Source organism: Dama dama, chromosome X (genome assembly GCF_033118175.1).
Source record: "Dama dama isolate Ldn47 chromosome X, ASM3311817v1, whole genome shotgun sequence".
Taxonomy (NCBI): domain Eukaryota; kingdom Metazoa; phylum Chordata; class Mammalia; order Artiodactyla; family Cervidae; genus Dama; species Dama dama.
This window is the reverse complement of record NC_083714.1, coordinates 125,724,670-125,748,542: the sequence shown is the minus strand read 5'-3', so window position 1 is coordinate 125,748,542 and position 23,873 is coordinate 125,724,670.

Genomic DNA, 23,873 nt, shown 5'->3' with positions numbered 1-23,873 from the left:
ATTTGGGGGGCAATGGTCAAGCAGAGTGATGTGGTATTTGAAAGTGCATACATGCACATGTTTTCATCCACCTCCCCAGTCTACACCTTATGTCTTTCAGCTGGTGCATATAATCCATTTATAGTTAAGGTCATTATTGATGTGTATGATCCTATTACCATTTTCTTATCTGGGGTTCATTTTCTTATTTTGGGTTTATTTTCTGTAGATCTTTTTCTTCTCTTGTGTTTCCTGCCTAGAGAAGTTCCTTTAGCATTTGTTGTAAAGCTGGTTTGGTGGTGCCGAATTCTCTTAACTTTTGCTTATCTGGAAAGCTTTTGATTTCTGCATTAGATCTGAAGGAGAGTCTTGCTGGGTAGAATATTCTTGGTTGTAGATTCTTCCATTTCATCACTTTAAATATATCATGCCATTCCCTTCTGGCTTGTAGAGTTTCTGTTGAGAAATCAGCTGATAGCCTAATGGGAGTTCCCTGGTATGTTATTTGTTGTTTTTCCCTTATTGCTCTTAATATTTTATCTCTGTCTTTAACTTTTGTCATTTTGATTACTATGTGTCTTGGTGTGTTCCTCCTTGGGTTTATCCTTCCTGGGACTCTCTGTGCTTTCTGGACTTAGAATCTGACTATTTCCTTTCTAATGTTCAGGAAGTTTTCAGCTATTATCTCTTCAAATATTTTCTCAGGTCCTTTCTCTCTTTCTTCTCCTTCTGCCTGTCCGTTTGTTCTTTAGCTCTCCTAGGTCTTTGGTAAACATTTCATGCATTGTCTCAATCTTTGCCTCCATTCTCTTTCCCAAATCCTGGATCATCTTCACTCTCATTATTCTGAATTATTTTTCTGGAAGGTTGCCTCTGCTTCATTTAGTTGTTTTTCTGGGATTTTATCTTGTCCCTTCATGTGGGACATAAATTTCTGCTTTTTCATCATGAGTAACTTTCTGTAATATGGTTTTTGTTTTAGCTTCTGTGAGACTGTGCTGCTTCTTGCTTCTTCTGTCTGCCCTCTGATGGATGAGGCTAAGAGGCTTGTGTAAGCTTCTTACTTGGAGGCACTGGTGGGAAAATCTGGGTCTTGCTCTGGCTGGCAGGGCCTTGCTCAGTAAGGCTTTAATTATCTGCTGATGGGTGGTGTTGCACTCCTTCCCTGGTGGTAGTTTGGCCTGAGGCAACTCAGCCCTGGGGTCTATGGCTTCTGTGGTAGGGTTAATGGCAAATTCCAAGAGGATTTAAGCCAAGGGGGATCTTCTAGTGCCCCCGTCGCAGTGGTGAGCCCTTTCCGACCCATGCCTTCACAGGAGGTCCTCCAACACTAGCAGGTAGTTTGGGTTCAGTCTCCAATGGGGGCACTGCTCCTCTCCTCTGGGTCTTGGTACATGCAAAATTTTGTTTGTTTGCTTTTGATCTACAAAAGATATACATGACATAAGTATATCTTATTGGCAGCTAAAGCAAATGAAACATTGAGACATGCTTAAAAGGTTAAATTCTTGGTAAAATAGTAAAATAAGATTTTTGAAAAGTAAACTGCAACAAAAGTATACACATATTCAGTAACAAAATAAAATCTGCTAAGCTGTTATTATTTTAAATTAGTCCCATGGAAGATAATTGGTAGCAGTGGAAATCAGAGTTGATAGATAAAATAAAAATGAAAGGAATCATGATTGTTATATGGGTGACTTCAGATATAGTATTTAAGCTAAGAACTTGAGACATCATATGAAAAATATTTTTAAAATTTTAAATCGGTTACTCAAATATTTAGGAGAAAGTGGGACTTATTCTTTACCTAAGACGTAAATAAACGTAACTCTAATTGTATTTTGTTGGTTCTGAGATAAATTTCTCTCTGTCTGTTCTTCCTACTATCCTTAGGTCTTATCCTTCTGATCCCTCATCTATCTTCACTCTTAACTAAGCATTTGTTAAACTCTCTACTGTGATTTTGATTTTTAAAATATTTTTATTTTCTTTGTAGTCATATTGAGAAATAATTGTACATCACTGTATAAGTCTAAGGTATGCAGCATGATGGTTTGATTTACATATATTGTTAAATGATTATCACAACAGGTTTAGTTAATACCCATCATCTCATCCAGATACTATAAAAAGAAAAAAAAATTCTCCTTTTGATGACAACTCTCAGGATCTACTCTCTGAACAGCTTGCCTCTCTATCATACAGCAGTATTAACTATGTTCATCAGGTTGAATGTTACATCCCTAGTACTTCTTTATCTTACAACTGTAAATTTGTACTTTTTGACCACCTTCCCCCAACTCCTTCTCCTCCAACCCCCCACCACTGATAACCACAAATCTCATCTCTTTTTCTATAAGAAACAGGGTAGAATGGTGGTGGTGGGTGGTAATTTCCAGGGGCTGAGGGTTGGGAGAACTTTGGAGATGTTGTTCAAATGGTAGAGACCTGAAACTGGAATATGAATAAGTTCTGAGGATCTAATGTACAGCATGGTGACTGTAGTTAATAGTGTATTGTATATATGAAATTTGCTGAGAGTGGATCCTAAGTGTTCTAATCACACACACACAAAAGGGAACTGTAAGGTAATATGTATGCTAATTTGTTTGATTGTAGTAAATAATTCACAAAGTCTGTGTCAAATCTTGTTATATACTTTTTACTATTTTTTGTTAATTATGCCTCAGTAAAACTAGAAAAATTATTCTGTAGTGCAAATCATTTATTGTGGGGATTTTGTTATGTTGGTTGGTTAGTTGATTTAATTTTTATTTCTCTTTTCCCCTCTTTTTCAAATTATGCTCCTATATTTATAGTTTTTAAAAATTTTGTATATTTATCATGATATTTCATTTCACCTTACCCACAAGTAAGGTAGTGGGAAGTTTCATGAATACCATCTATTTGCTCTAGTTTAATGTGTGTGAATGAGCTTTGATTCTTTGCCACCATCTCTAAGAGTTACTTGTCTCAGAGTTTCTATATGAGAGCTATATACTAAGTATAATATTGACTTTTTTTTTCTAATCCAGTTATCTTTCAGATCTGGTGGAGGCCAGAGAAAGAGGGACAGAAGCTTCCAGGAATTGGTATAGGTCTTGAGTGTATTGTCATTTTCTAGATGGCCTTAGCAAGTAGTGTTGGAGGTTGTGGGCAGTTTAATGTTTCAATGCATAAAATTTCTGAAGAAACATATCTGATTATATTATTTTCATTATAGGTCCAAGGAAGGTAGACTTGATATTCTAGGACCTTAATAGACATTTTTTTCCTCCCTTAACTTTCTTTACCTTAGTGTTTTAATTAGATCAACTGATTATTAACTCTAAGAAAAAATTATTGTGTGAGGGTATTCCTTACATGCTTTAAATTGTTCCTTCAAATCTAGGGGGAGCCTGGGTAACTTTGCTTTAGATAGAGACAGCTACCCTAAATTCTCATGAAACATGCTTTGTCAGCTTCTCTCCTGAAATTATATTAACTCTCTTTTCAACCAGTGGAGGTAAACATAGGTGAAATCTGTCAGGAAAATTCTCTGAAATTTGGAAATGGGAAAAAGATAACCCTGGGCTTGCCTTTCTGTTGTCTGGGCTATTTTACAGTTTTGTAGGGCAGAGGTTAACTGGTAGCAATAAAAGTCATTTCTGTGTGTCGCAACAGATAATCCCTAATGGTTTATAGCCCTCTTAGACAGTAAGAAGCTTTCTAACCCAGCAATCTAATTCTATTTTTTCTTTGGTAAACTGTCTATTTACCTAACTTTTCACATGATTTTATCTTGGTGAAAATTCTACCTGAACCATGTTGGAGGTTTCACTGAGATGCCCCAGCTGACGCACCTGATGGAGACAAGGAGACTAAACCTTGTGGGCTGGTTAGTTCCAGGCCTGTCTTCTCCTGGTTACTGGATTGAATTCCAAATGACAACAGAACTTCCACTTTGCTGGCTCTTAGTTTTTCCTCAGTTTCTCTTCTTCCACCTTTCTGTTGATTTTGTGTTTTTTTATTTGTTTCTGTTTTGCACTCAAGTGATGTTACTTTCTCTTGGCAGCAGCAATGATTGGAAATTTGATCTTACAGTCTTACCATTTCATGATCTATGTTGGATGAATGATAGAGAGAGTGGAGGATAAAGTTTGTTGATCTTTTTTTGTTTTTGTTTGCTATTTATGAACTTAAGTCAATTAGGAATCTTATACCAATTAGGATGAAGAAAGTCTCTCTGAGATTTTAACTGGGGGGGTTTAGTGTTTAGTGTTTTCCTGTGGCTGAAGTTGTGGAACAGAAGGTATAGGTTCTCTCTGTGTCTGTGTACCTGTACTTAATAAAAGGACATCATCTTGCCTGATGTCAGTTTGAAATGTTTTCCCACTTTGATGGAGAATTAAGTTCTCGGATTATGTCCCTTAAACATAAAAGAATGCTATTCTGATTAGTATACAGAGACCCCTTACAGAAATCCAATATTCTGCCTTAAAAGCTTTAGGAGTTAAAAAAAAAAATCTGACCTAGTAATTCTTAATGTAAAATATTTTAAAAAATACAGAAATTGCTGACTTAAAAACACTTTTAATCTAAGTTTGCATAATTAAGATGAATCTTTGGACAAATTAGTAGTTTTGGCTAAAATCATAAATAGTAACTCTCTCTTTTCCTTGAATCTGTCAGTATGGTTTATAATCCAAGCATTTTGTTTTTGTTTTTAGATTTGGGTTTGCTTTCTATTGAAGTCACACGTTGATCTGAACTTCTAGGCTTTTTACATTAGTTTACTGATGAAATAAGTTAATATGACTCCTAGGAAACATTTATAATTATGAAAGAGTTTAGTTTGTTTTGGGCTAAATTGAATCATTATTCTGACACTTTTTTGTATCAACAGTGAATATGTCTTGTTGTGTTTCAGTTTAAATATAATTTACAAATTTGTAGTCATATTAAATTGAGTTAATAGATAGTGATTAGATGTCTAGATAATTTCTAAGTAAAAGTGAATACTCAAACGTTGATTCAGTTCAGTGACTCAGTTGTGCCCGACTCTTTGAGACCCCATAGACTGCAGCATGCCAGCTTCCCTATCTATCACCAACTCCTGGAACTTGCTCAAACTCATGTCCATTGAGTCGTTGATGCCATCCAACCATCTCATCCTCTGTTGTCCCCTTCTCCTCCTGCCTTCAATCTTTCCCAGCATCAGGGTCTTTTCTAAAGAGTAAGTTCTTTGCATCAGGTGTCAAAGTATTGCAGCTTCAGCTTCAGCATCAATCTAACATTGATTAGTAAACATAATTTTAAGTTTACATGCTTTTACTCATTATTCTTATATGCCTTACAGTGGCTATGTCTTTGGGTAATGTTAATAAACACGTTCACTTAAGCCAATTTGTGAAGGTATAAAAGTGCTCTATGTGGCTGCAGAGAATGAATTTTCTTAGCCTGCTAAAGTATTTGATAGGGAGTTCTCAAATAATAGACCTCTCAGTATTTTTCTGAAATGGTTCATTTTCTTTATTAAAAGTTACAATTATTGTAGTTGGTTGAGAATATACTAGGAGGGACAGTACCAGAATAAATACACTTACTATGTATGGTGATAAAATGTAGTTTTGTTTATCAAGAGAAAAAGAGGGTCATTTTGTTCTAAAGGTTCCAGTTGTTCCAGAATGTCAGTTTAGTGAGCGACTAAATTTGATATGGAAAATTGTAGAAGGTTCGAAGAAAGGTAGTTTTTACTCAGCTTAGTATAAAATAATTGAGCATGAAAAGATACAATGAAATATATTAAAATTTTACCAAAGTTCACTCATTTTAGATGAGGTTATTTATACCAAAGAAAAGAACATTGAAACTTTTACTGCCAAAAATATAAATGCAAGAGAATATTGTAACTTTTTCCTTTGTTAAAGTCATTAAGGTGTCTTAAGAATCTTAACAGGAAGTTATAAAGGTTATTATTTACTTTCTGTAGGTAATCCCCATCTCAGCAAAATAGTTGTTTTGCTTTATTATTTTATTTAATTAACAATAAAAACAGCACGACTCTTCAATTGTCAAAAAGATAAAGTTCCTTACAACTGTGTTACTTTCTTAAATAATTATTTAACAATATTTTACTGTCACTTTGATTAAATAGGTAACCATATATTGTTTCTCAGGCATCCATCATCCTATCTTAAACAATTGATCAGATCTCTGACAACTCCTTTCATTTTACTTGCCCAAGATAGGATCTAATTTGAGAAAAATAAAAGTTCAAGTCTAACATTCACATTTAAAGAGATCATATAGATTTTCCAGGAGACCCTTGGAAAATCACAAAGATTTATTATTTACCTTAGAAATATGCTCTAAGTAGGTTTGGTATCTCCATCTTAATTAAAATTATTGTAAGAATTATGTGAACAGAACTGCCAAAGCAAAAGAGAGGCTTGGTTTTCCTGAGTTTAAATTTTTATACTTAAAATATTCAGTTCAGTTCAGTCGCTCAGTCATGTCCGACTCTTTGCGACCCCATGGACTGCAGCATGCCAGGTCTCCCTGTCCATCACCAACTCCCAGAGTTTACCCAAACTGATGCCCATTGAGTCAGTGATGCCATCCAACCATCTCATCCTCTGTCATCCCCTTCTCCTCATGCCTTCAATCTTTCCCAGCATCTGAGTCTTTTCAAATGAGTCACTCTTCTCATGAGGTGGCCAAAGTATTGGAGTTTCAGCTTCAACATCAGTCCTTCCAATGAACACTCAGGATTGATCTCCTTTAGAATGGACTGGATGGAACTCCTTGCAGTCCAAGGGACTCTCAAGAGTCTTCTCCAACACCACAGTTCAAAAGCATCAACTCTTCGGCACTCAGCTTTTTTATAGTCTAACTCTCACATCCATACATGACCACCGGAAAAACCATAGCCTTGACTAGATGGACCTTTGTTGGCAAGGTAATGTCTCTGCTTTTTAATATGCTGCCTAGGTTGGTCATAACTTTCCTTCCAAGGGGTAAGCAACTTTTAATTTCATGGCTGCAGTCACCATCTGCAGTGATTTTGGAGCCCCCCAAAATAAAGTCTGCCACTGTTTCCCCATCTAATTGCCCTGAAGTGATGGGACTGGATGCCATGATCTTAGTTTTCTGAATGCTGAGCTTTAAGCCAACTTTTCCACTCTCCTCTTTTACTTTCATCAAGAAGCTCTTTAGTTCTTCTTCGCTTTCGGCCATAAGGGTGGGTTCATCTGCATATCTGAGGTTATTGATATTTCTCCTGGCATCTTGATTCCAGCTTGTGCTTCACCCAGCCTGGCATTTTGCATGATATACTCTGCATATGAGTTAAATAAGCAGGGTGACAATATACAGCCTTGACATACTCCTTTTCCTATCTAGTCTGTTGTTCCATGTCCGGTTCTAACTGTTGCTTCTTGACCTGCATACAGATTTCTCAGCAGACAGGTAAGATAGTCTGGTATTCCCATCTCTTGAAGAATTTTTAACAGTTTATTGTGATTCACACAGTCCAAGGCTTTTGTAGAGTCCATAAAGCAGAAATAGGTATTTTTGTGGAACTCTCTTGCTTTTTCAATGATCCAGTGGATGTTGGCAATTTGATCTCTGGTTCCTCTGCCTTTTCTAAAACCAGCTGAACATCTGGAAGTTCATGGTTCATGTATTGCTGAAGCCTGGTTGGAGAATTTTGAGCATTACTTTACTAGTATGTGAGATGAGTGCAATTGTGTGGTAGTTTGAGCATTCTTTGGCATTGCCTTTCTTTGGGATTGGAATGAAAACTGCCCTTTTTCAGTCCTGTGGCCACTGCTGAGTTTTCCAAATTTGCTGACATATTGAGTGCAGCACTTTCACAGCATCAGCTTTTAGATTTGAAATAGCTCAACTGGAATTCCATCACCTCCACTAGCTTTGTTCATTGTGATGCTTCCTAAGGCCCAGTTGACTTCACATTCCAGGATGTCTGGCTCTAGGTGAGTGATCACACCATCATGGTTATCATGGGTTATGAAGAATCTTTTTGTATAGTTCTTCTGTGTATTCTTGCCACCTCTTCTTAATATCTTCTGCTTCTGTTAGGTCCATACCATTTCTGTCCTTTCTTGTGCCCATCTTTGCATAAAATGTTCCCTTGGTATCTCTAATTTTCTTGAAGAGATCTCTAGTCGTTCCTATTCTGTTGTTTTCCTCTATTTCTTTGCACTGATCGCTGAGGAAGGCTTTCTTATCTCTCCTTGCTATTCTTTGGAACTCTGCATTCAAATGGGTATATCTTTCCTTTTCTCCTTTGCTTGTTGCTTCTCTTCTTTTCACAGCTATTTGTAAGGCCTCCTCAGACGGCCATTTTGCTTTTTTGCATTTCTTTTTCTTGGGGATGGTCTTGATTCCTGTCTCCTGTACAATGTCATGAACCCTCATCCACAGTTCATCAGGCACTCTGTCTATCAGATCTAGTTCCTTAAATCTATTTCTCACTTCCACTGTATAATTGTAAGGGTTTATCAGTGTAAATATTATGGAGATTTTACATTTCATGGGGAGGCTTAGAGATTTGCTAATGCCTGTGCTGCCATAATGCATTCTTATGCCTCAAGAAACTATTGATTAAGACTTTACAAAATAATTATTTACTGTACCCCAGTAGTAAACTATGATACTATTAGCAAAGTGATAAATTAAACACAGCCCCTCCGTCTCATCAACCAATTTTCTGCTTCTAGATATTTGCCTTAAGTCTCTGGTATAATCCAGAAGCTAACATTTGTGTCTTCAACAAAGAAGGACAGTCATAGAGCCTCTTGGAAAGGATTCTAACAGGTACTCTGAAATTAAAGAAATAGAAATTAAAGAATAGATTATGGCTACAGGCTGCCCAGTTGGCATTGGTTAACAACTTTGAGATTATGGTATGGATTTCTAGTCAGGATTTCTAGAACCCTTCTTAGTGCAGAAGCAAACAGACTTTGCAAAAGCAGATTGCTGACTTGAGACCTGATGAAACAAAATTCATAATTTTGGACTGAGGAAAACAATCTTATTATAATTGTTTAAAACATTACTGGAATTTTTTTTAATGTTTGATTTTTAATGTTATGTAAGGAAGTCTCATGCATTTTCTTCTTAAGCTATTCCTAACACTTAATTTAGTAGAGTATGCTTCTGTAAAAGTAAAATGAAACATTTTAATGCTATTTGTCACTGGCCTCTCATAGTTCAGAAACAAATAGTGGTTTTTACTTGAGTGCCCTTACCTTTCATGACAGTGTTATATACTTATTTGCACAGACTCAATAAGAATTTGTCCTCCTTTATTCCCAGGTATATAACTGGAGAGATTGCTTGTGCAGTCATAGCTGTACTTACAGCATCATATTTGCAAGTGATTCTCATCAAATCAGGCATAATAATCTCACTCTTAAAGAACTAGTATTGACTTAGTATGTTGACCAAATGACTACAAAGCCCTCCTAAGAAAACAAACTTGGTATCTGACTTATAAGTTCCCAATCTCACAGGTAGTAAGAAGGATCACTTTCGGCCAGGCTAGAAACCCTAGAAAAATGTGGGGACCATGCCATTCTCTGGAAAATTCTATCTTTATCCATCCTTGACCAGTTTTTCAAGATAATTTCATCATTTTGTAGTTTGTAAATATGAACCATAGTTTCTTGGAACTGCATTAACAGGATTTCCATCAGTCTTTCCTCAAATTGTTTCATCAATTTGGTAGATTTGATAAATGATCATCAATATTTTATTGACTACTTTTCCTCATTTTTTTTGAAACAATGCAGGCTGGCATTTACTATTTGATAATTTTTAAAGCTATACTCTTTAGGAAACTTTTAAAAAGTAGGTTCACTGTATAAATGTTTGTTTTTATGTAAAAACCAAAGAATCTTAACTGAAATTAAGGAGGTATATAATCTGGAGGAAAGGCTTTCAGCATTGAATTTATAGGAAATTGGGATAGGTATATTTTACCTATCCCAATATATATATATATATGTATGTATATGTATATATGTGTATATGCGTATATACATATATATATGTATGTATATATGTGTGTGTGTATATATATATATATATATATGTAAAAAACTTTGCTTACCTAAATTATGTGTTTCATTAACTTCAGTAGTGGAGTTTGTCAATCATTGCAGAATAAAGAATTATAATCAGAAAATGAGGAGTTTTCAAAGTCTATAGGCATTTGTTTATAAATCATCTGTGCATTAATAGTTCTAAGTTTCATTTTATGCTAGGACAAATATATTTCTGTGAGTCTGTGAGTTCTTTTTTATGTTTCTTTTTTTTATTGAAGGATAATTGCTTTACAGAATTTTGTTGTTTTCTGTCAAACCTCAACATGAATCAGCCATAGATATATATATATATCCCCTTCCTCCTGAACATTCCTCTCATCTCCCTCCCCATCTGACCCCCTAGGCTGATTGAGCTTCCTGAGACACACAGAAAATTCCTGTTGGTTATCTATTTCCAAATGGTAATGTAAGTTTCCATGTCACTCTTTCCATATATCTCACCCCCTCCCCTCCTCTCCCCATGTCCATAAGTCTATTCTCTATGTCTGTTTCTCCACTGCTGCTCTGTAAATAGATTCTTCAGTACCATTCTTCTAGATTCCATATCTATATGTTAGAATACGATATTTATCTTTCTCTTTCTGATTCACTTCACTCTGTATAATATGTTCTAGGTTCATCCACCTCATCAGAACGGACTCAGATGCATTCCTTTTATGGCTGAGTAATATTCCATTGTGTATATGTACCACCACTTCTTTATCCATTCATCTGTTTATGGACATCTAGGTTGCTTCCATGTTCTAGTTATTGTAAATAGTGCTCCAATGAACAGTGTGATACATTTGTCTTTTTCAATTTTGGTTTCCTCAGAGTATATGCCTAGGAGTGGGATTTCTGGGTCATATGGTGGTTTTATTCCTAGTTTTTTAAGGAATCTCCATACTGTCTTCCATAGTGGCTGTATCAATTTACATTCCCACCAACAGTGCAAGAGTGTTCCCTTTTCTCCACACCCTTTCCAGTGTTTATTGTGTGCAGACTTTTTGATGATGGCCATTCTGACTGGTGTGAAGTGATATCTCATTGTAGGTTTGATTTGCATTTCTCTAATAATGAGTGATGTTGAGCATCTTTTCATGTGTTTGTTAGCCATCTGTATGTCTTCTTTGGAGAAATGTCTGTTTAGACCTTTTTCCCATTTTTTGATTGGGTTGCTTGTTTTTCTGGCATTGAATTATATGAGCTACTTGTATATTTTGGAAATTAATCCTTTGTCAGTTGTTTCATTTGCTATTATTTTCACCCATTCTGAGGGTTGTCTTTTCACCTTGCTTATAGTTTCCTTTGCTATGCAGAAGTTTTTAAGTTTAATCATGTCCCATTTGTTTACTTTGTTTTTATTTCTGTTACTCTAGGAGATGGGTCATAGAGGATCTTGCTTTGATTTATGTCATCGAGTGTTCTACCTATGTTTTCCTCTAAGAGTTTTATAGTTTCTGGTCTTATATTTAGGTCTTTAATCCATTTTTAGTTTATCTTTGTGTATGGTGTTAGGAAGTGTTCTAATGTCATTCTTGTATGTGTAGCTATCCAGTTTTCCCAGCATAATTTATTGAAGAGGCTGTCTTTTCCCCATTGTATATTTTTGCCTCCTTTGTCAAAGATAAGGTACCCATATTTTTGTTGCACGGGTTTACTGCTGGGCTTTCTATCTTGTTTCATTGGTCTATATTTCTGTTTTTTTGCCAGCACCATACTGCCTTGATGACTGTAGCTTTGTAGTATAATCTGAAGTCAGGAAGGTTGATCCCTCCAGCTCCATTCTTCTTTCTCAGACTTCTTTGGCTATTCAGGGTCTTCTGTGTTTCCATATGAACTGTGAAATTTTTTTGTTCTAGTTCTGTGAAAAATGCCATTGGTAATTTGATAGGGATTGCATTGAATCTGTAGATTGCATTTGGTAGTATAGTCATTTTCACAATATTGATTCTTCCTACCCAGGAAAATGGAATATCTCTCCATCTGTTTATGTAGTCTTTGATTTCTTTCATTAGTGTCTTATAATTTTCTGTGTACAATTTTTTTGTCTCCTTAGTAAGTTTATTCCTAGATATTTAAATCTTTTTTGTTGTAAGGGTGAATGGGACTGATTCCTTCATTGTTCTTTCTGATTTTTCACTGTTAGTATATAGAAATGAAAGTGAAATCTGTGTATTGATTCTATATCCTGCAACTTTGCTAAATTCACTGATTAGCTCTAGTAATTTTCTAATACTATCTTTAGGGTTTTCTATGTACAGTATCATGTCATCTGCAAACGGTGAGAGCTTTCCTTCTTCTTTTCTGACCTGCATTCCTTTTATTTCTTTTTCTTCTCTGATTACTGTAGCTAGGATTTCCAGAATTATGTTGAATAATAGTGCTGACAGTGGACACCCTTGACTTGTTCCTGATCTTAGGGGAAATGCTTTCAGTTTCTCACCACTGAGAATAGTGTTTGCTGTAGGCTTATCATATATGGCCTTTACTATGTTGAAATAGGTTCCTTCTATGCCCATTTTTGGGAAGAGTTTTAGTCATAAATGGATGCTAAATTTTGTCAAAGGCTTTTTCTGCATCTATTGAGATTATCATGTGGTTTTTATCTTTCAATTTGTTAATATGGTGTATCATGTTGATTGCATATATTGAAGAATCCTTGCATTCCTGGAATAAACCCAACTTGATCATGGTGTATGAGCTTTTTGATGTGTTGCTCAATTCTGTTTGCTAAAATTTTGTTGAGGATTTTTGCATCTACATCCATCAGTGATATTGACCTGTAGTTTTCTTTTTTTGTGTTGTCTTTGTCTGGTTTTGGTATCAGGGTGATGGTGGCCTCGTATAATGAGTTTGGGAGTGTTTCTTCCTCTGCAATTTTTTGGAAGAGTTTTAGAAGGATAGGCATTAGCTCTTCTCTAAATGTTTGATAGAATCCTCCTGTGAAGCCATCTGGTCCTGGGCTTTTGTTTTTTGGGATATGTTTGATCACAGCTTCAATTTCAGTGCTTGTAATGGGTTGTTCATAATTTCTATTTCTTCCTGGTTCAGCCTTTTAGATTTAACTTTTCTAAGAATCTGTCCATTTCTTTCAGGTTATCCATTTCATTGCCATATAGTTGTTCATAATAGTCTCTTTATAATCCTTTGTATTTCTGCATTGTCTGTTGTAACTTCTCCTTTTTCATTTCTAATTTTGTTGATGTGATTCTTCTCTCTTTGTTTCTTGATGAGTTTGGCTAAATGTTTGTCAATTTTGTTTATCGTCTCAAAGAACCACCTTTTAGTTTTATTAGTCTTTACTATTGTTTCTTTCAATTCTTTTTCATTTATTTCTGCCTGAATCTTTATGGTTTCTTTCCTTCTACTAAATTTGGGGTTTACTTGTTCTTCTTTTCCCAGTTGTTTTAGGTGTAAAGTTAGGTTGTCTATTTGATGTTTTTTTCTTGTTTCTTGAGGTAGGATTGTATTGCTATAAACTTCCCTCTTAGGACTGCTTTTGCTGCATCCCATAGGTTTTGAGTTGTTGTGTTTTCGTTGTCGTTTGTTTCTGGAAATTTTTTTTATTTCCCTTTTGACTTCTTATTAACCTATTATTTAGAAATGTGTTTTTAAATCTCCATATGTTTGTATTTCTTACACTTTTTTTCTTGTAATTGATATCCAGTCTCATAGCATTGTAGTCAGAGAAGGTGCTTGATATGATTTCATTTTTCTTAAATTTACTGAGGCTTGATTTGTGACCCAAGATGTGGTCTATCTGGGAGAATGTTCCACGTGCACTTGAGAAGGTGTATTCTTCTGCATTTGGATGGAATGTCCTGATGATATCAGTGAGATCAATCTCATCTAATGTACCTTATTAATTATGTTAATGTTTCCTTATTAATTTTCTGTTTTGATGATCTGTCCATTGGAATGAGTGATGTGTTAAAGTCTCCTACTATTATTTTGTTACTGTCAATTTCTCCTTTTATGCCTGTTAGTGTTTGTCTTATGTACTGAGGTGCTCCTATGTTGGGTGCATAGACATTTACAATTGTTATCTCTTCCTCTTGGATTGATCCCTTAATCATTATGTAGTGTCTTTCCTTATCTCTTGTAATCCTCTTTATTTTAAGGTCTATTTTGTGTGATATGAGGATTGCTACTCCAGCTTTCTTTTGCTTCCCATTTACATGAAATATATTTTTCCATCCTCTCACTTTCAGTCTATATGTGTCTTGAGGTCTAAAGTGGGTTTCTTGTAGACAGCATATATATAGGTCTTGTTTGTGTATCCATTCAGTGAGTCTGTGTCTTTTGGTTGGAGCATTTAATCCATTTACATTTAAAGTAATTATTGATATATATGTTCCATTTTCTTAATTTTGGGGGGTTGATTTTGTAGATCTTTTTTCTTCTCTTGTATTCTTGACTATATAAGCCCCTTTAACATTTGTTTTAAAGCTGGTTTGGTGGTACTGGATTCTCTTAACTTTTACTTGTCAGAAGCTTTTGATTTCTCCATCAATTTTGAATGTGGTCCTTGCCAGGTACAGTAATCTTGGTTGTAGATTTTTCCCTTTCAGTACTTTAAATATATCCTGACATTCTCTTCTTGCCTGCAGAGTTTCTGCTGAAAGATCAGCTGTTAAGCATATGTTACTTGTTGCTTCTCCCTTGCTGCTTTTAATATTCTTTCTTTGTGTTTAGTCTCTGTTAGTTTGATTGCTTGTATGTTACTTGTTGCTTCTCCCTTGCTGCTTTTAATATTCTTTCTTTGTGTTTAGTCGCTGTTAGTTTGATTAGTATGTCTTGGAGTGTTTTTCCTTGGGTTTATCCTGTATGGGACTCTTTGTGCCTCTTGGACTTGACTGACTATTTCCTTTTCCATGTTGGGGAAATTTTCAACTATAATCTCTTCAAAAATTTCCTCATACCCTTTTTGTCTTCTTCTTCTGGGGCCCCTATAATTTGAATGTTGGTGCATTTGATATGGTCCCAAAGGTCTCTGAGACTGTCCTTGGTTCTTTTCATTCTTTTTAATTTATTCTGCTCTTCAGAAGTTATTTCCACCATTTATCTTCCAGCTCACTGATTTGTTCTGCTTCTGATATTCTGTTATTGATTCCTTCTAGAATATTTTCAATTTCAGTAATTGTGTTGTTTGTCTCTGTATGTTTATTCTTTAATTCTTCTAGGTCTTTGTTAATTGATTCTTGCATTTTCTCCATTTTGTTTTCAAGGTTTTTGGTCATCTTTACTATCATTATTCTGAATTCTTTTTCAGGTAGTTTGCCTATTTCCTCTTCATTTATTTGGACTTCTGTGTTTGTAGTTTGTTCCTTCATTTGTATAGCATTTCTCTGCCTTTTCATTATTATTTTTTTAACTTATTGTGTTTGAGATCCCATTTTCCAGGCTTCAAGGTTGAAATTTTTCTTCCTTTTGGCTTCTGCCCTCCTAAGGTTGGTCCAGTGGTTTGTGTAAGCTTTGTATAGGGTGAGATTTGTGCTGAGTTTTTGTTTGTTTTTCCTCTGATGGGCAAGGCTGAGTGAGGTGGTCATCCTGTCTGCTGATGAATGGGTTTGTATTTTTGTTTTGTTTGTTGTTTTGATGAGGCATCCTGCTCAGGGTGCTACTGGTGGTTGGGTGATGCTGGGTCTTATATTCAAGTGGTTTCCTTTGTGTGAGTTCTCACTATTTGATACTCCCTAGGGTTAGTTCTCTGGTAGTCTAGGGTCTTGGAGTCAGTGCTCCCACACCAAAGGCTCAGGCTTGATCTCTTTGGTGGGATGATCACTGGAGGAGGTGGTCCTTCTCAGGTGCTAGTGCCATTCTGCTTTTTCAAAAGCATCATTGCTCACTGACAAAAAGCCATGAATGAAAACTTCTGTGAGTCCTTTTTTAAATAACTCTCATTATTAGTAGGAAAGCATGTTTTGGATTTTTAAAACTTTATTACCACACAGATTTTTTTTAATGTTCCCATTTCTAGAATCAAAGAATTTTTAAAGTATAAGCAACATATTCTTGAATGTATACATTTTCAAACTAGTGAATTCTACTTTCTTATATGAAATATTTCAGTCAGTTCCTTTCATTTTGATTGAAATACATTTTCCTACCAAATTATCCTTTTATTAATTGTGTTATGCTATCTGCCTTCTAATTAAACAGTTTTAAAGTCCAAAGAGAAACTTTTTGTTTCCCCCAAAACAGTCTCATTGATTCAAATGCCAGTGAGTTAAGTACTTTGCTACCAAAGAATTGTATCATTCATGCCAAAATTTCTCTCAATTACCACATTTACAAGCAACTAAAATGAATTTTCCCATTGTGTTGTCTTTTTGAATTAAATCATATTTGTTTCATAAAACTGCAATTTTACAACCCGGAGTTTTATAAATTTCTAGATATTTATGGAAATCAAAAATTCCCTTTTCCTAAAACCTAATGTAATTTGGAACTGAACTGAACTGAAGATTACTGGGTTTGATCATAAAATGTAACATATCTTCTACTCAAGTAATTTGTCCCATATTTCATGAGATTTTAACTGAAATACATTTCAGTGTATTTCAATATTTTGTACCTATATAAAATTGTTGGTTGTAGTGCCACAGTGACTAAGCACCAATATAAATATAGCTTTCAGTAAAAGCTGCATACAGAGAAACATTTCCTGGCACATTGTGACATTTTGGAAGCAGAATTTGAGGTGAGTATGTGGTCTGTGGATTTATTGTCTGCATTTGGGTCCCACCTAGGAGGTCCAACCAAAAATCTTTGCTACCACTACTGGTATAGACTAGTGGTGTGATGCCAGGTGGTTGATACTCTTTAAAGCTCATAGAAGCATTTTGTTTATTAAACTAATACATGCAGAGCGTCTGAAACAGTGTCAGGCTTATGGTTTATACAAATGTATTAGTTCTCGATGTTATACTTTTTACTAAAGGAATACTGTTTACTAGAAACACTTAAATAATAAATCACTGTTATCAATAATGCATATACTACTATGATATGTATTTTAACCTTTGCCTAACTTGTGCATTAAGGACGATTCATTTATGCTTTGCCTACTGACTGATGCCACTTTGTCTAACATTAAAAAAATCATTCCATGGTCTTTTATAATACTCCTTCCTCTAAATAACATCCAAATAGTGGTTGACTATCAAAACTTCCCTACTGAGATAATCTGTAGACACATAGATACTCTAGTATAAGCACATTTCTCATTATTTTCTCCCTCGGGTGGAGTGCTAGAAGTGAAATAAATAAGACATACAGGATTCTTTTTTTTTCTTACCTACCACTCCCCGATGTTGGCAGCCACCAACCTGTATCTGTGAGTTTGGTGTTTTTTCCCCTTAAATTCCACACATAAAGTATCATATGGTATTTGTCTATTTCTAACTTATTTCATTTACGCATAATCCCTTCACTGCCCATCCATATTGTCACAGATGGCAAGTTTCATTCTTTTTTTATAGCTGAATAATAGTCCATTGTGTGATATAAAATGTACTTTCTTTATCCATTCATCCATCAGTGGTCAGTCAGATTGTTTCCACACCTTGACTATTATAAATGATACAATGAACATAGGGCTTCAGATATCTATTAGAGTTAGTGTTTTTGTTTTCTTTGGATAATTATCTAGAAGTGGAGAAGCTCTGGGTTTCAAGTTCCCTCTTGTCCCTCTTGTTTGTGGGTCACCATGCTGGGGTGGGGTTTATGGTGAAATTGGATCCCATCATCTCCTACCTATTTTGAGATATTGCTGTTCTCATCTATCTGGTGTGTAGTCATCATTCAGCCAGGCTTTGGGTTTTTTAAGGAGGAAATTGTTTCATAGGTAGCTGTAGAACCAGTTTGCCCAAGGGTAGTGGTGAGTTCAGCATCTTCCTACATCATCATCTTGAGCTGGAACCTCATTCTTTATCTGTAAGATAAAAGAATTATTACACATTCATATTCAAATGGTATTAATGAAACTACATCAATATCAAATTTTTCTAGTGGTAACACTTGGAAATATCCATGGGTTGAATATCCATGGATTCAACTAGCCACAGATCACAAACTTAATACACAATCTGCATCTGTTTGAATCTGTGGATGTGGAACCCACACATGGAGGGTTGACTATGGTACTTAAACATATGTGGATTTTGGTGTCCACAATGGGTCATGAAACCAATCCCCTGTGGATAACAGACAACTGTAGTTGTATTATAGATGGCCTGTTCTCGCTTGACTGCACAGTTTATTGTCAAGTTCTAAGTGCCATATTTGCCAAGAGACATAAAAACTTGGATTACATTCAAAGGTAAGTGACTTTATATTGTACTCTTGAATTTCTGCCCTAGATTGCCTGAAAACTGTATGTAGATGTAAATCTAGCAGTGTTTTTCAATAGCTGTATTCTTGTGGATGGTGAAAAGTAAAAGAATGAAATAATCTCCACACCTAAAATTTGTTTGTGAATTTCAAGAAAGGTAAATTATCCAATTTGACTTATTATCAGTCGGCTTTACATTTACATGTGTGTGGCTTTACATTTCCTTTAATTAATATACCTGTCTGTGATTAATTACATAAACAATACCAGCTCAGTGTTCCCCAAGATGTAACCATATGATAGCCAGCGTTCTCGCTCTAAGAGTATTTTGAAACTCTGTAATAAGCAAGCCCAACCTTCTTATTTACTGTATTATTTCTCTGGGCCTTTATTCTAGTCATCTATATAGTGACACTCTAAGAAGGGGGTGTGGTTTGCAGTATTTTCTATACTGATATGACAGTGGGACACTTGTTTTCTGGAGAATTTCTTGAAGCTGGTATAGAAAATCGCTTGTCTAGTCCAGTCTTGGGAATTTTTAATTTGTTCCCACTTTTTAATAGTTCAGTAACCCTTGTTTTATGTACACATTTATATTTTGCTAGTATATTCTGTTGTAGTCTAATACCATCTCATCATGAGTTATTCTGAATTCCTTGAAGTTGAAATTGAAATCCAATTGATTTTTTTAGAATTTAAAACCTGATTTTACTTTGACTTTAAAATGTAGCCTCATACCTCGTTTTTCCTACCACAGTCACTGCTCTTGGTAAAAGGTAGAATATATCCAGGATTGGTGAGAGATGGGGTCAGGGAATCTCAGTCGAGGTCAGTAGTTTATGGAGCAGTAAGTACAACCCCTAGTGCCACAAGGTTTCCGTTTATGGCTGACAATCCCTTCATAAGTCATCCCTGTGCCACTATATGTAAGCACTAACAAGAATGCTTCTTAGACTGGAATATATATAAATGTGGGATGGAAGATATACCTACTGGCTCCCACTGTTCTCCAACTTCACCACCAAAAATGAGCAGGGACAATACTTCACAGAATATCACTAACCTTGATTGTACCTAAGATGGAAAAGAGGGCCCTGAGCATGGGAGTTCTCTACAGTGAGAGGGTCTCAGCAGGTAGCTGATCAACTCACATACCTGAAAGCTTTTATCATCTCATTAGTTTCCAACTGTCTGCTCCTCCGTGCTCTCACACATCATTTAGCTAAAGCCTCAGCTGGTCTTTGTCAGCTCTCATCAGGAGATCTACATCCCAGTGATATCAAATCAATTTTATATCACAATATAAGTCAGATTGTAAGTTGCTTGCCCAGCATCTATGAACTACTTTGTAATAACTGAAATTAAGCATTTCCAAAATCTGTGTTTTGAAAATGCTGCCAGGTGAAGGCCCATAATGGACTTAGGAAGACAAATTAATTAGGATTCTGTTTCATCTGTCAGGATTGTTTAGCAATAGCCAAGTTAACAGCCATGTTGCTTCCAGGTGTATTTGTTCAATTTCCAAACTTTCTTGTTGGTAATTTTAGAAGAGTTTAAAGCATCTGTCCTCAACCTTGGCTTCACATTAGAATCACCTAGGGAGCTTCTAAATATATCCATCCCTAGGCTCCACCTCTAAGATACTGATTTAATCTAGGGTGAGCCCCAGAATTGGTAGTGTTTAAAATTCTCCCCTGTTGATTCTGGTTTGAAGCCAGCACAGAATGCCACAGGTTTAAAATAACAACAGTCACTTTTTCTATGCTTCATAATATGCTTCTATGAGGTCAATTAAAAAAAGTGTTCCATCAAGAAAAAAAAGAAATTAATATTTAATTGAGTTTTTAGTCTTTTTTTCTTGACCAGTATATTTCTGTACTGCCTCTAGAATATTCTATCTTAAGGACTTTTTATCCTTGAAATAGAAGATTCTTTGTTCACCTCAGAAGTGAAATATCCATTAAACAGCGGCTGATTATTTATTGAGCACCTACTATGAGCAGGTTAAATGCTGAGAAAAAGTCATATATTTAAAACATGTTATTAACCTCAAGACATATTTCTAGAGAAATATTTATCTGGAAATAACGACCCATAATACAAAAATTAAGTGATGCTTGTCCAATTAGAAATAGACACTGGTATTTACCAGCCTAGCTAGGTAACACACTGTTCAAATTCTTTCCCTTAGGCCTTGGAAGTGAAACAACCTTGATAGGGATTAACAGAAGCCCCAAGCGAAACTACTATGATGAAGTGGAAGGAGATGTGAGGTGGCGAAAATTCCAAGACCAGTGATTAGGGTACAGTTACAGATATAAGTGCCAGCAGTAGATTGCAACACCCGCCTCAATTATTTCCTCATTTTGTATCTGCACAGTGGAATGCTTTCTCCGTTAATGCAGCATTTGGCCGTGTGACTTGCCAGTTGTTGGTATGTCACCACCGAGTCTTCCATATTGTTACTTTCCTCTTAGGCCTCTGTTGTCACTCAGGGAACTTGCCCCGGCCAGCCTGATGCAGGATGAGAAATGTGGATGAGAGTAATCGCCCCAGTGAGGAGTCAGCTGATTCCAGACATGTGACTAAACACAGGTACATTCAACACAGTCATCTAGCCAGCCCCCAGTTGACTGCACATGTGAGTGTTACACTCAAAAAGATGAATAATAATCCAACAAGTAGGTTGGAGGAATGTTGTGAATAAATGCAGGTATCTTTTATCTCTCTGTGTTTTAAAATATGAAACTCTTCCAGAATAAAATTGCCTTTCTAATCACTACCTACACTGATAATTATTACACAGTTTTATTTCACAAATAGTTTTAGGAATGCTGAATAGTCTACAGAAATACATCTACCTTTCATGTTACCTCCCAAAGAATTACCTGAACTTCTTAAAAGAAAAAGCCTTGTTTTCAGACACAGACTTTAAATTTTCCTTATCACCCAGGAAAATGGGAGGGAAGATGAAGTATCTGACTCCTTCTTAGTCTAGTTGTTCTTGGAGAAAAAAGGTAATAATACCTTCTTAAACTTAATTTGCTCTTTCCTCCTCCAGGGTTTTCAAACCATGCTCAATTGCTCTTACAAACAGCTCAAAACATCCAGGTTCATTAGAGTGTTGATACTCTCAGGAATAAATTGACCCACACAGCCAGTAGATTTTTGTAGAAATTCGAGGCAAAGTGATATTCAATGAACCTTATGGAATTAATAAAGGGAAAAGTATCAATAAGGAATTTGAGGTACAGAGTTAAGACAACGAACTACTTAATTTGCCCTCAGTGTTCTTTACAGTTTGCGAGTGGACCTCCTTCATATTCCTTCTGCCTGTTGCTAATAGCAATGCATATGAGCTTCACACAGCAAATGCTCCTCATACCACCTAATCGCAGAGGTACAGGACTAAGGATTAATCTTCATCCTTGATTTCTAACAGTCATTGTTGGCCCAGGTATGACTTTTATTATTCACTCAGTTACATATGCATATGTTGTACTTGTCTATTTTTTAATTTATCTATGTTTTATAATATAATAACCTGGGAAATCATTGTTCAATGTGAAAAACAGAACCTTGATGATAATTTAAATATTCATATGTGATCTTATACAAACCATTCTCCTGCCTGCCTCTCACATAATAGAATTACCATCTGAATCTGTGTTCATCATTTCCTTAGGTTAAATTGCATAATTTTAAATTATATGTATTCCCAAAAAAGTGTATGCAAGGATATATAGAAAGATTTTTATAGATATTTATATGTATGTTCTACATATTTATGTTATAATTTGAGATTTAACTTAAAATTTTTGAGTTTTACATATACTATCATATCTTGATGTAATTCATTTTAATGCCTGTGCAATATTCACACATTGTTCAATGTGAAAAACAGAACCTTGATGCATACTGGATTATTTCCAGGTTTTTGCTCTTCAAAGATGGTGTCACTGTGGATGTTCCTACATGACTCTGGAAGTAAGTATATGAGTTTCTCTTGGGAGTGGAATTGTTGCGTCATAGATAATGTTTGTGTGTACAATTTTATGAGAGAGTGTCATATGTTTTTCAAAGTAGTTGTACCAATCTAGACTCTAGTAAGGGTCTATTAAAAATACTGTGCATCTGTATTCTGTCCAACATGTGGTATTGCTAGAAATTTGATTTGAATTTACACCAATCTAAATGGAAAAATATTATATATAACTTTGATCTTGATTTGTATTTCACTTATTAGAAAACACATTTTCAAATTTATTAGTGCAAAGTTGTTTATCATATATCAATTGCTTCTTTATTTTCCTTCATTTTTCTGTTTCTGGTTTCCTTAGCAATTTGTAGACATTTTTTACATATTCCTAACATTATTGTTTGTCATTCTTAATATTTATTGTTTGTCATTTATGTGAGGACAAATACATTCCCAGTTTGTGACTTGACTATTCACTTTCTTTACAGTGTCTCTTGGTGGTATTTTCAAAACTAAAGTTAAGAGTAGTGCAGTGGATGCCAGTTGTTCACCATCGTTCAGTTGCATTCACCAGTTTCTAACAATGTTGCCACATTTTCTGTTAACATTTGTGTTTATGTGTGTATTATTTTGCCAAATCACTTGAAAGAAAGTTGTTGACATCATACTTTATCCTTAACTGCTTCACCATGTATCTCTTAAGAATAAGGATACTGTCCTATATAATTATAATACTGTTATTACTACTTTAAAATAATAAAAATATTTCTTTGATATTATATAATATAGGTGCAATATTATGATATCCCCAGTTGTCCTCAAGACCTTTTTAAATATCCAATGGTTACTAATTTACTTTTTTTTAATGTCATTTTTAATCTCAGGAAGTTCTGTCTTTTTTATTTTCTAGTTGCTTATTTTTTTACATTTGTTTCTCACGGTATTACATTTTTAAAGAATCTAATCTATTAATCTTTTATAACATCCTCCATTCTGCCTAGTCAATGAATTGTTGACCAGATGGCTCCACTGTAACAATAATTGTTTTCTCTTTGTAGTTAATAAATAATCTGTGAGCTGTGCTTCAGTACTAAATAACCCCAGTTCTTTTGGCATCAATTGGTTCTTATAGTTATTACATTACATGTTGCAAACTGGTTATTTCTTAATTATGCTACTCCTTCAAAACTTATTAGCTAGGAACTTGTGTAAAAGAAATAAAAACTTCTTCCCCAACCACATTAAAAAACATACTTTATTATGAACTCATTTGTTTTCTTTAAAATCTAATGTGATATGATCAGTTATTCTCAATATTCTTATTTAAACTTTGTTTTACAGCAGTTTAAATTTACAACAAAAATGAGCCCTTTGCCTCACCATGTAAACTTCAGAATCAGTTTGCTTACATCCTTAAAACAACTTAATGCAGTTTTTATTGGAATTGCATTGATTCTCCAGCTCAAGTTGGGAAGAACTAACA